Source organism: Mustela putorius, unplaced genomic scaffold, assembly GCF_011764305.1.
Source record: "Mustela putorius furo isolate JIRA1106 unplaced genomic scaffold, ASM1176430v1.1 tig00000083_pilon_pilon_pilon, whole genome shotgun sequence".
Classification (NCBI taxonomy): Eukaryota; Metazoa; Chordata; class Mammalia; order Carnivora; family Mustelidae; genus Mustela; species Mustela putorius.
This window is the reverse complement of record NW_025421273.1, coordinates 43,033,193-43,044,976: the sequence shown is the minus strand read 5'-3', so window position 1 is coordinate 43,044,976 and position 11,784 is coordinate 43,033,193.

Genomic DNA, 11,784 nt, shown 5'->3' with positions numbered 1-11,784 from the left:
CAGCTCTGGGATTATTCAGCAGGAGTTTAGGGGTATCACACTCCTTGAGGGATGGATGTTATACCATTTCTGAGAGGCCAAATTATTGTTTCCTTGCACATTGCCTATTATGTTCAGACAAATGACTTGAAAATCAATGGGAACTTGGCTTACAAAAGGCATAAATTAAGCCTCAAATTCTGTTAAATTGTGGCAGCTTTCTGGAAGCTAATTTCACTTATTTGTTGAAATAACAGACTTTAATAGATAGTATGAAGTGTTCGAACATGTAGATGGCCTGCTGTCTGCCTACAAAGAGTGTATAATCTCATAGGGGAGACTGAGCTTGCAGACTACTAGTTATAATGCTAGACACAATAGGGTAAGGTAAATGTCATTTACATGCTCCACGCTTCTTTCTGAGAAGTGACGGTCCAGTGAATCATATCTGGTTGGGGGTCAGCAGAGTAAGCTTTTCAAGAAAGTGGGTGTAAGCAGCATTGAGGATGGTTTTTCTTGATCTTTTAGAAGAGGCCAAACTTCCCAAGTATACACTTTCTCAGCCCCCATAGTCCTTTTCGTATCTGTTATTTACACTTATTTTCATGGTTATTAATTAATTCTGTTGCCCTTTCTAGACTGATTTCACTCACCATAATATTTCTGGCAGCTGGTATGATGCTTGGTTCACAAAAGCTTCTTAATACATATTTGTTGGATAAGAAACAATGTACTGAACCCCCCATATATCAGGCGTGTGCCCTGTATGGTCTCACTTCCCTACAATGACTCCTGGAGTCAGATGTTGTTATCCCTAAGAAATGAGGTCTAAGAAGCTCACTGATTTGCCTATGGTCTCAGGAGTAATGTGGATTTAGTCCTAGGTTGAAGTGTATAAAAAAAAAAGTGTATATAAAATACACTTTGTATCCACTCTTTATTTAATAAAGTCAAATTTTACAAAAGACGTATATCATATGAATTGCATTTTCCTTTCTTCTTCTGTCAGTAGATGGCTTCTGTCTGTCTGTCTTCTCTTTTGCTCTCCCAACTATATTTCTTTCCCTTCATGTGAAACATGGTAGAATAAAGGCTTGGACTCAATTATCTGACAAGTTATTCTCATAATTTGACTTTGATTGCTTCCTTCTCTCTTTCTTTTTTATTTTGCTTCTCTTTGCTGTCTATGTCTTTCACAACCATCCCTAACTATTGGTGCTGTCCTGATGGGTGGTGATCTTAGGATAATGAGTGGAAGGAAGGTATTAAATTTTTAAAATCTAAATAAGATATATTATCAATTAACCTACAGGTATGATACCCAAAGACGCATTAAAAACCCCTCTGTGAACTGGAAATCATGTACTTTAGTAAAGACAAAGTAGTCTAGATGTTTCTATGATTTGAAGGACAAAATGAAGTACACATGCATGGGAAAGGGGGAAATCAGAACATTTTGATAAAAATATACTTCACAAAATTCTCTGCATGTGTTATTTTCCTTCCTGAGAGATAAGGCTGTTCCCAGAGGGGAATATGGATTAAACATGGCTGCTGACTAGAAGACAATAATTTTGCAGGCTATCAGCTGAGATCCTTACATCTGTAAATAATAACAGGCCCAAGTTAAATGCCTTAAGTAATAAGATTTATTGTCTTACCTAATGGGAATTCTGAAGAGAATGCTTGCAGATTTGAATTCAAGAACTCCCACCAACATGCACCCAAGTTTCCCCCCCACCTTCCTCTCTGCTGGCTTTTGTCCTCAGGTGTTCCCTCTTGCAGTTTCAAGAAGACATGGAAAATGGTGTCACAGTGCCAGCAATCATCATATCCTTAGCCCATAATGTCCTTTTTAAGAGTAAAGTAACCTTTAAAAGAAGACTCCCCAGATTTCTCCTCACGTCAGAGCTTCTGGAATTGGATCACGGACGCCATCTTAAACCAACCAATGATAAAGGGAATGGGACCGTTGTGACAAATTTAGAAGGGTCAATTATTGCTGGTTCTTAAGGAGGGGAGAGGAACTAACTATCAGAATCAAAACAGGGCTCTGCAATATTGGCTGTTGCAATACTTCCATATTACAATACGGAAGAAGAGGAAAGACGGCAGGTGCCTCCTCAATTCCATGGAGACGTTCAGAGAGAAACTGGTGAAAATAAAACCCAGGCTTGGTTTCTCCCCCAGAACAGTCTCTTGGAGCCTGCTAAGGCTATTCTTCAAGTATGTGCTATTGCCCAAAGTTTCGGGATGGGTGCACACGGAGTTGTCATGGTGTCATAATCTCCCTGTAAAATTATGATTATTTTCAGATGGACTGTAAAAATAGCCCATCTGTTCTCACACGGAAAAGTGGCATCAGTGTGTGACATTACAAAAGCAGGCACAACATCCGTAGTGAAGAACCACATAGTAGACCTCATTTTTCTTTCATTACCTTATGCCAATTTCCTCTTAGTGAATTACCTCTCACCCATGGAATGATGTCTTGATGGGACTGTAAATCAGAGTTTCTTGCCAATCAGCCAAGGGGTGACCTGGACCAGAGCTAAACCAATTTGACCCTCTATGTCAGGACTTTGATTTATATGTGCAGTGATGTTCAGGTGGAAAAATACCAACTTGGGCTTATTTGTTCCATCAGCAGAGTTGAGTCATTCCTGCTTTTAGATGTCCCAGTATACCCCAAACTCCCACCAAAATGCATTGGTTCTGAGCCTGGCTCTCCAGCCTTCCTTTTGATTCTGTGAGCTACCAGCAATATCTTTGTAAGAAGATCCTCTTCCTGCTTAACTTTCCAGACTTGGTTTCTGTTGCCTGCCGAATATAACATCCAACATCTATTTTATTTCATAAAGTCAGGATGTCTGAGCTGCAGGAAATCTTAGAGATCATCTGGGTAATGTCCTCATTTTACAGCTGAGGAAACTGAAGCCCCAGAGGTGGAAGGTTTCAGCCAAGTTCGTTTCACAGACTGCCCAGGATCCTGGAGTCTGCTTTTTATTTTAATTCCTTTTTAGTACAAACCACAGTCTCCTTCTCTGTCTCTTCCCTCTCTCTCTCTGCAATGCTTAATAGAAAATGTGGCCTAAAAAGCCTTCATTCCTCCCTCCCCCAACTGACGACTTGCTTTGTATAGTTTAAAAACTTGTTTCAGAGATAGTCCTTTCTGGGATTTGGCATCTGGGAACAACAGCCATCAGTTTATATCCTTATATGGAGCCTTGATTCTTCCCAGCTGTCTTTAAATGTTTATTTCCCCCTTACATGAAAATAATGTTGGGAAAGGAAGTGGTTTGCTCTAGGCAAGTGTATGGGCTGGGGTTCTCAAAGTGATTACTTACCACTTCCAAGTCTGACTTCTAGCTGTGCATTCGGGGAGGACTTTCTTTTACGCACACTAAAAGATATATATCTGCCCTATCTTTTTTGGTTGCTTTAGGGCAGTCATAGCTCATACAAACACGCCAAAAGGGCCAACTCTTGGGGTAGGAGTTGGGAAGGAGATTAATAATAATACGTAGTCTCCCCTTATCTGTGGGGGGATATGTTCCAAGACCCTCAGTGGCTGCCTGAAACTGTGGATAGTACCAAATCCTATGCATACTATGTTCTTTCCTACACAAACATACCTCTAATTTAGTATCTAAACTAGGCACAGCAAGAGATTAACAACAATAGCTAATCATTGAAGATACTTACATGATAATAATATCACTATAAAAGTAATTATAGTATATTATTATATATCATGTTATTACATATTTATTATATATTTATTATATTATAATAGAACTATAATAAAAGTTATGAGAACATGGTTTCTCTTGAAATAACTTACCATACTGTCCTTACCTTTCTTCTTGTGGTGGTGGGAGATGACAAAATGCCTTCTTGATGAGATGAAGTGACATGAACAACTTAGGCCTTGTGATGTAGTGTTGGGTTACTTTTGACCTTATGCTGATTCTTCAGGAAGATCCTGTCTCCAGACCACTGGTAACTGATCCCAAGGAAAGTGGAACCCTGGATAAGGGGGAGCGACTGTAGCACTAATTACATGCCAGCCACTATTGTAAGTACCTGGCAGGGATTAGTTCATTGGTTTTGTCTCATAACACTCACAGCTGTACCTTCTAGGCCCCTTTTGGAGAGATCCAACGTGTAGTAACAAACTAAAACGTTTCCATGTCCATGGTTTACTAATGGTTAAACATAGCTCTCATGAAAATTCTTTTCCTTCCCAATGATCCCTAAAGACTAGTATTGGATCAGGAGGTAAGGACTATAGTTAATCACCCTGATTTACAAGTGAAAAAAACTAAGGCAAAGAGAGGTTAAGTAACTTACTCAAGGCCACGCAGCTATTAAGTAGCAGAGTTGAGGGGAGCCTGTGGTGGATTAAGTCTCTGACTTGGTTTAGGCTCAGGTGGTAATCTTAGGGTTCTGGGATTGAATCCTGCCTCAGGCTCCACACTCAACATGGAATCTGCTTGAGATTCTCTCTCCTTCTCCCTCTCCCTCATTCTCTCTCTCTCTCTCTCTCTCTCAAATAAATAAATAAATAAATAAATAAATCTTTTAAAAAAACTTTATAAAAATAAGTGGCAGAGTTGAGATTTGAACCCAGGTAGTCTAGGTTTCAAGCTAAATGCTCTTAACCTTCTAGTCTGTTGCACCTTAATCATCTCTTTATGTAGGGAAGAGTAGTTTCTTTTCCTTAGGAAAAAAGTTGTCCAAAACAGACAAATGACTTTCATAAACACTTCTAACAGGGGTTCTGTATCATGAATCTCTGTGTTTCAACAATGCTTGGAGGGTACACTACAAACAATACTCTACCACAAGAACCGCTATGGTGCAAATGCTTCTCCTGTGTCTACACATGTATCAAAGTACTTCCACAGAACTGAATTATTTGGTGGCTGTGAGAAGAGTTGCACAGAAAGAAGCTTTCGGCTCTTCATCAAACAGTCTCAACAAATAACTTTAATCAATTACTTAAAAGAGTTAAAATCTTTTCACTCATCTCATGATCCCTATGGGGAGAGATAGTAAAGACAATGCAAAAACACCCAAATATTGATAAAGAAAGGCAGTGAATCAAGTACCTGGACCATCCCTTTCTGCTACTGGTTTCCAAAACACATTTTTTTACTTGAAATTTGTTATACAGAGACCGGAAATCATCTCTATTCCCCTCCCAATTTTAGCAAACAGACAATCAAGATTTTATTTTTAAACAGTGTACCATAACAAAGTTTCATTATGTCTAAACAACCAACAGGGCTTAATCATTACATCATAGTAAGGTTTTTTTTTTTTTTTTCTTATTTTATTCTTTATTCAGAGTGAAAAATTCAGTAGAAAAAAATTCAATAGAAAAATAATTCAGTAAAAAATTTTATAAACTTTCTATTTTATTCTAGCTATCTAAATAACAGACTGCTAGAAGAAAAGTTCTCCATTATTCAGTAATTACTGCCTTTTTTACAGAACAATTAGATTAATGTGAGCAAAAAGGATCTTTTTCAATGGCATGTTTTAGTGCCAGAAATTCCATCAGAGACAGAAATCATAGGCCATATTCTATACAATGTGCTCATTTGAAGGGGATGTGAAGTGGTGGAGGGGTAATAGGGAGAGGGTAGTATTCTGCTGCTCTTGGAAACCAGTTGTATGAGCCCTGGGACCCAGCTTGGCCTACCAGTGCCCTAAATAAGCCAGTGTTTGAGATTCTATCTTTAATTAATTAAATTCCTGTTTAATTAATACCACTACAATATTTGAGTGGTGTGGAACCTCCCCTACTATCTCAGCACCCAGACTTAATTTTTATTAGCAGTTTTTTCAATGAAATTTAATTGGAGTACATTACCCATTAAAGCTTTGGACAGGCTCCCTTTTGATTATTAACGTATTGCTGATGTGGAGGTCTTTTAGTTATTCATCCATTTGTTAATATAACAGCTACCTTATTCCAGACACAGTCCCATAGCCGAGACAGATAACCTAAACAGTTACAATGCAGCCTGGAAAGGACTGGGCTGGGGCTTAATCCCTTGAGGAACTGGTTTCATCCATCTTTGAAAATCCAGTACCAAACCAGACGCCTGAACTGGAAATTAGCCAATTAGTGTTTGTGGACTTAATGAAGAGAGTGCTATGGGAACTCAGACAAGGGGCATGTAAATGAAGAAGGAAGACAGAAGTGAGGGAAGACTTCCTGGAGAAGGATAAGTTGGCCAGGGTGGAAGGAAAACATATAAAGGCACTTGGGTAATGATGGACAGAAAAGGGGCCCTACTTTAAGATCTACATGTCTTTCACACACACACACACACACACACACACACACACACACACACACACGGGCTGACATGCAGGAGATAGAAGTATGCTTTCTTTGCAAATAGTAATAACTATGCTATTCTCTATTTCAAGGACATTGCAGTAATTAATGTGTGACAGAGATGGGCTTTGTTAAGCTTCGGAATGTCAGAGTTTGCAGGGGAAATTGACAATACTGTGATCTATTGTGATATTTTCCATACTATATAATTTGAGCTTGTAACTGCTTAACCAATTAAAGATTAAGCAGGTAGGTAAATGCTACAGCACAACTGAAAGATGATTTATTATAGCAAAGGATATTGGAATAGAGAGAGGACAGATTGCAATCAGAGGAGCACCACTGCAGGGTGCTGTTAACTGGTGCTCCCGAACAAGGCTTCCCTGTCCAACCTGGAGAAAAGCTGCACCATAAATCCCCTTTTAGAGAGTTCCAGTGCACAAGGTTTGGGAAGTTCCTGCAGCTGAAAAAAGCTGGGCGTGTTTTGGGGGGGGGGCGCTTATTAATGGTTGAACATACTTTGCAGGAATTTTTTTCCCCTTCTCAGTTATCCCTAAATTCCAGTTTTTGAGTCATTGCAGTAAGAAAAGACTGAGACACTGGAGGATTTATGGAGTTTTATCCCACTTTTGGGGTTATACTACAGCCAAATTTTAAAAATTCAGGCAAAAAGCAATTCCATTAAAGGACATTTTCTTTTGTGCTAATGGTGCTATACTGATTTTGGAATGCGTTGTTCTATGATGTCATCAGTATTGTTCAATACTTCAATCCATGAGGATCCTTCATGGGCTCCAGTCAATGCACAGTGGCAGTTGCTATAGTTGCTATGTTCAATTGCCTCTACATAGAAGTAAGAGAGGGCATGGTGCCAGGAGCTGCCCACAAGAATCTCTGTGAATTAGACCCTTGAGTTGGTGAGGAACTGATTAAAGTGCTGGAAAACGGAGGATCAGACTGTAAAGGTTTTTGTTTGGATGTTTTCCAGAATGCTGAGGCCAGCCAGTGAAGGTTTTAATCAGGGCAATAACCAGACTTGCACTCTCAGAGAGTCCGTACTGACACCACCTCCTTGGAGGGGGCTGGGATCTGTCCTGACATCAGGTTGGTGTTATGGAGGAGGATAAATAATTTCCCCTCTACCTTTCTGAGTTCTTAGCTGAGACTTTTGTAATAAAAGTCAGAGTAACAAGAGAAAAACAAAAGGAAGTTTATTAATTTGTAACCGTATGTAACATTAGAGATACCCAGGGGAAAAGGAGTAACTTGAAGAGGTGGCTTCGAATTCAGGCTTATATGCCATGTTAGTAGGGAAAGGAGAAGGTGATATAGGCCTCTTTGGGGAAAGTAAATGATTTTTAGGAAAGATGAGTGGGCCCTGAGAAGAACAGATGGGAAGTATGATAGGTTGTGACGAAGTCTGTCTGTCACTTCTAGTCTCTTCAGTAACAAGAATCAATCTTCTCTGGTTGATGAAATTCCAGGGGAAGGGATTTATGACAAGTTAGTTCCTTTTTGGGGTTCTGTTTTTAGGCAGATAAGAGAGTGCAGAGAACACCTTTCCCTGCATTTACTCTTTTTCAAGTGCCTAGCTCAAAATAATCAACATACCAAAGCAGCATATTTTGGCGTGGCACATCCTGAGCTCCTACAATCATATATGGGGGCACCATATTCTGTTACCCTTCAATATCTATCACACTAGTCCATAGAACGGATAAGAAGAAAGTGAAACAAGACTGAGGCAATGAGGTGGAGGGAGATATACAAAGAAGTAAGTGATAGCACTTGGCAACTGATCTGATATTGATGGTAAAGAAAAGCAGCAGCCTAGGGTGACAGCTAGGCTGCTGGCAGAAGTAACACTGTGCATCCAACAGAGAATGTAGGAGGAGAAGGAAAGATGATGGATTCAATTTGGATGTGTTCAGATTACATTTAGTGGTATATTCAAATACTGATGTACAGATGTCTGGCAGGAAGGCAATTCTGGTTAGAATTTAGGAGTGATGTCAGGGTTCCAGGTAGAAATTTGGGTGGCATTAGCATACAGGTGAATGTTTACAGAAACCAAGGATATACCTACTGGATTTCTTGGCTCAAACTGATTTACCTAATTTAGGATGGGAGAAGGGCAGAGTGAATTTCAAATTGAGCCTGATTTTATTTTATCAATAAATGTTGTGGACCTACTGGATAGATAGATGAATGGATGGATGATTGAATGAATGAAGGAATACTTATACCCTTGTTACCAGCTCTCACCAGACTTATACTTATATAAGTATACCCTTCATTCCTATACCCTGTACCATTCCTATACACCTATACCCTGAAAACCAATAGACATTCTCTTTATCTCATGATTTGCTTTGGTTTTAGCTCTGGTTAAGAAAAAGAATGACTGCCTCAAAGACGCAAAAGGGCAACATTTGGATGCAAAACATGGAGGACTTTATTAAGCTAACTAATTTCAGCCCATGTGATGTGTATTATTCTCTTTAGATATCTGCGACCTAACAATGACTGACCAACTGCTGCCTTCGCAGCAAATGCAGATGGAGATGACCAGCCAAGTGACAGACTCAGTACTACTCAGCAAGCAAACATGCTAATTTGCACATGACGTTGCTTGAGTAAGTGTGAGTCTTCACATTCCTTGCTAAAGACCAAGTGGTTTTAAAGGAAAGAGAGATGTGGGATACCAAGCATTGGCTCGTAACACCCATATCTTACATAAATGGTCATACTATGGTCCCAGGGGCTGCAGGACAATCAAGACTCCTTAATAATCAATCACAACCCCATGAAGGCAATGAATGTCCAGGGCAGGGTGGAAACAAGCCTTTCATTACCACTGATGGATAATTTTTACCTTGCTAGGGAAAGGTAGTTCTGAGCCTTCATGAATTGTTGAGGAAATGCTTAAAATGTACAGTTGTGGCCCAAAGTGGCCAAAATGTTTTCACACCTCATTACCGGCACCATATAGTTTGGGCAATGCCAAATAAATTACAAATCCATTTTGTAGTCAGGAAGGTCATTAGGACTCAGATTCGTTATCCACTGAGAGCTTCCTCTGCTTTCCGTTTATTACTCTCCTTTGAGTGAAATGGAACTGTAGGAGGAGAGCAGAGACCTCAATTCATTCAACCCTGACACATTATTCGTGTCTACAGTTTTGCCATAAATTTGGAGGAGAGACAGAAATTGCAAATGCAGGGATTTAAATCCCCTTGTGCTACATTTGTCAAGAAGAGCAGATTGTAAACTGCTTCTCGCAAATATGATATGCATTTGGGCATCAAGCTAATAACTCTGAACCACAGACTCATTTATTTGTGTAGTGTTTCCCTCCAGAAGTTTCTGAAATTGCTTCTGTTGCCATTATGTATCTCAGAGCTATTTGGGTTTAGTAGGAAGATTACAGAGACTATCTGGCTAAGAAAGTTAGAGTCCATCTCCAATGAGATGGAAATGACAAATTTTTCTGTTTACATCATCACAGTCTTTACAAACTATGCATTTGGAATACTTGACTTGGGCTTCTCTGAGGAAAGCGAAAAGAGATTCATATAGTCACCAGACTTGTCTTAGAACCCTATAGGAATATTGATGCTGAAGAAATCCATATCACGAAGAGGCCCTCATTCACCCTTCTGATGCTTCTATTTAAAAATAATTTGTGTCTTTTACATTTTAAGTCACTGGTAGGTCCCTCTTCCCTTATCTCCTTGATCAGAAGGATTTTTCTTTTGCTTCTTGTTTTAATTTTCTTTAGTTGGGGAGGGGCAGAGGGAGGGGGGGAGAGAGAATCTCAACCAGGCTCTGTGCTCAGTTTAGAGCCCGATACAGTGCTCAATCTCACAACCCTGAGATCATGACCTGACCCAAAAAGTAAGAGTTGAACACTTAACCAACTGAGCCACCCAGGCACCTTGCTTCTTGTTTTGATTTTTAAAAATTTTGTTACATAAGTCATCTATTAATACAATTTCATTATTAAAATGTTTAATTATTACAAATAACACTGGAGTTCCCTTTGATTACTATGTCAAATCCTCTACCTTATCACAACACTTTCCACCCCTGGTCATAGCATTTTTGGTAGTTATATGTGTATCTTTCTAGATCTTCTTCTAGGGGTACAGTGTGTGTGTGTGTGTGTGTGTGTGTAGTGTATCTTGAGTGTGTATGCCTGTGTTATTTTAGATAAACATTCTACAAGTACCACCATACTGTGAATTTCTTTTTTTCACTCAATAATACATTTTGGAGATCTGTTGGTACAGAGATCTGTTCCATCCTGCTGTGGACTGAATATTTGCGCCCCCCAGAATTCAGCCTAACCCCTGGTGTGATGATATCTGGAGATAGGGTCTTTGGGAGGTAACTGGGTCATAAGAGGGGAACCTTCATGAGTGGGATTAATGTGCTTATAAGAAGAGATGCAAGAGAGCAGTGAGAAGACAGTCATCTGCAAACTTGTTACCAGCTCTCACCAGACACTGGATCTGCCAGCACCTTGATCTTGGACTTCCAAACCTCCACAACTGCAGAAATAAATGTTTATTCTTTAAGCCACCAAGTCTATGCTATATTGTTACACCAACACAAAATGACTAAGACACATTCCTTGTATTCTTTTTAGCTGTTGCATACTATTCCACAGTATTGGTATACCTATAGTACTTACTTAGGCGGTTTTAATTTTTCACCACAATCTACCCCTGCTTGATGAAGAGTCTTGAAAAATCGCTCATCAATTCTTCTAAGTAAAAAATGTAATTCCATTCATTCTAATGGAAAAATATGTTTCTATATTTCTCAGCCTCCAAATCATATCTGTTTGTCTTACAACATCAAATACCATTAAAATGTACACAATTACTTCTATAGTTAGCATTTCATAATATAACTCAACCAGACATTTTCTCATTAATTGCTCTATAATATGGCTGTTTCCATCCACTCATTCAGTATTCACAGACTGTACACTTAATACTTTGATGTATTTTTTCATTCGACAAATAATTACTGATCACCTACTATGCGCCTGGCAACAGAATTGGGTGCTGAGCACATGGTAACAGACAAAAAAAAAATCTCTGACTTGTGGAATTTACATCCTAGTGCAAGAGACAAATAATAGACAAGTAAGATACACAGGATGTTAGCTAGTGATACATCCTAAGGAGAAAAAAACAGCAGGGAGAGGGAATATGAAATATTGGGAAAGTTGTGGTTTGACATGGAAAGACCTCATCGAGAAGGTGCCTTTTGAATAAAGACCTGGAAGAAGTGAGGGAGGGAGCTGTGATTCTTCCAGAAACAAAAGTATCCCACACATCCCTGACGGAGATGCCCGCTAGGACCAAATAATTCTTTCTGACAGAAATGGCCGAAGTCTTTCTGCCGGGCAGTTCATCATCTGGTTTCTTGTCCTTTAT